We start from the raw sequence: 1,564 nt of genomic DNA, 5'->3' as shown, positions 1-1,564 counted from the left end.
GGGGGGGGCAGCCCGCTGAGCTGGGGAGGGGGGTATTGAGATGGGACAAGGGGGACCAGCCAAGCCCGCACAGGGAGGGGCAGCTGCCCAGCTGGTTTAGGCCCTGAGCCCCCTCTTCCCCTTCCTGCCCTGGCCCCGTTGCAGAAACAAAGAAGCAGCTCTGAGAAAGACCCAGGGCTTCGGCTCCCAGCTAGGGGCAGGTGAGTCTGGAGTGGGGTGAGAGGTGTTTGGGAAAGGTGGCTTACATTTTGCATTCCCTCACCTAGCACCCTCCTTCTCCCTCCTGGGAACACAAGCACAGGAGAACAGCCCTTTTCTGCGGAGAGAAGTCTGGCTTTTAGGCCCCAGGGGGGTTTAGGGTTTGCGGCTGGTTGGTGTTCCCAGCGGCAGCTGCTTCTTGGAGAAGACAGAGAACGCCTGAGAGGGACAGGAAGGATTCTGCAAATATTATCTGAAACCTGAAAGCACTTTACATTTCCTCTCTCATGGCCTTCATCACCTTTTCACCTTGTTCTGTAGGGATTCCGTCGAAGTCTCATTTCTGAGTCAGAGGGATTTGGGGGTGGAGGCGGTGGATGGTGGAATCCAATCGGATTCATCTTTGTCTCTGTTCAGTGCCTGTCACCGGGTCTGGCACGTAGTAGGTGCTTCGGGAGAGACCCCCAGAAGAGCGCGTCAGTGAGTGGGAGAGCTCAACAGACTCTTCCTGCCCCTGCCCCCAGTAACTGCAGCTCCTTAGCCCCGCCCTGGTCTCCGCCCCCAGCCTGGAATCCTTCGGAAGCCTGGCTTTGCTCCTCCAGCCGAGGCAGGCCCCCAGTGCCCTGTGTGAGTGGGGCACCAGAAGCCACCCCACCCCACCCCAATAGAGACCTGATTCCAAATATGGAAATATGGTGTTTCCTGTGGTGTTCAGTGGAAAATTACCTGGGGAATTTGGGAAAAGAGGCTTCATAGCTGAACCAGTCAGATGAGGCTGGGAATGCCTTTCACTGACCCAGGCGACTATTGAACAGCCATGTGAGGGCTGGACATCATGGCCCATGCCATGCGTTTTACAGCTGAGGAAACTGGAGGCCCCTGGGGTCTCAGGTGCGGAGGTGACAGGGTGGGGTCAGAGGCCCACCCCCAGCTCTGGGCTCCTTAGCTTCGTCACTGGCCCCTCTCTCTGGGGAAGGGGTGGGAGAAACGAAGGAGATGACCAGGGGCCTCACTCTGATGACAAGAACCAGCAGGTTCCCATACCCCTCAAATTCAGTCCCCAGAATGGCGGGCAGAGCGGTTCCCTTTCCAGGGCACCTCCAGCTGGTTTGACCAGCCTTGGCCCCTCCTTCTTTCTTAAACTTCTGTCTTTCTCTTCCCTTCTTCCTTTGTGGGGAAATGAGTTGCCATTCAGTACATTCAGACCAGGCTCACCCTTTTATGGATGATTTGTGGATTTGCGTCCTGCCACGGGAAGTAAGGGGTGTGGGGGGTAGATAGATAGATTGGGCCTAAGGAACCTTCTGGCCGCACTCCCTGGCCTGGGCCCCCGCGGTGCTCTCATCTCCCTAGGGGGATATATATG

The sequence above is a fragment of the Ailuropoda melanoleuca genome, chromosome 4 (assembly GCF_002007445.2).
Source record: "Ailuropoda melanoleuca isolate Jingjing chromosome 4, ASM200744v2, whole genome shotgun sequence".
Taxonomy (NCBI): domain Eukaryota; kingdom Metazoa; phylum Chordata; class Mammalia; order Carnivora; family Ursidae; genus Ailuropoda; species Ailuropoda melanoleuca.
The sequence above is the reverse complement of the archived record's forward strand: the minus strand, read 5'-3'. Positions refer to the sequence as shown.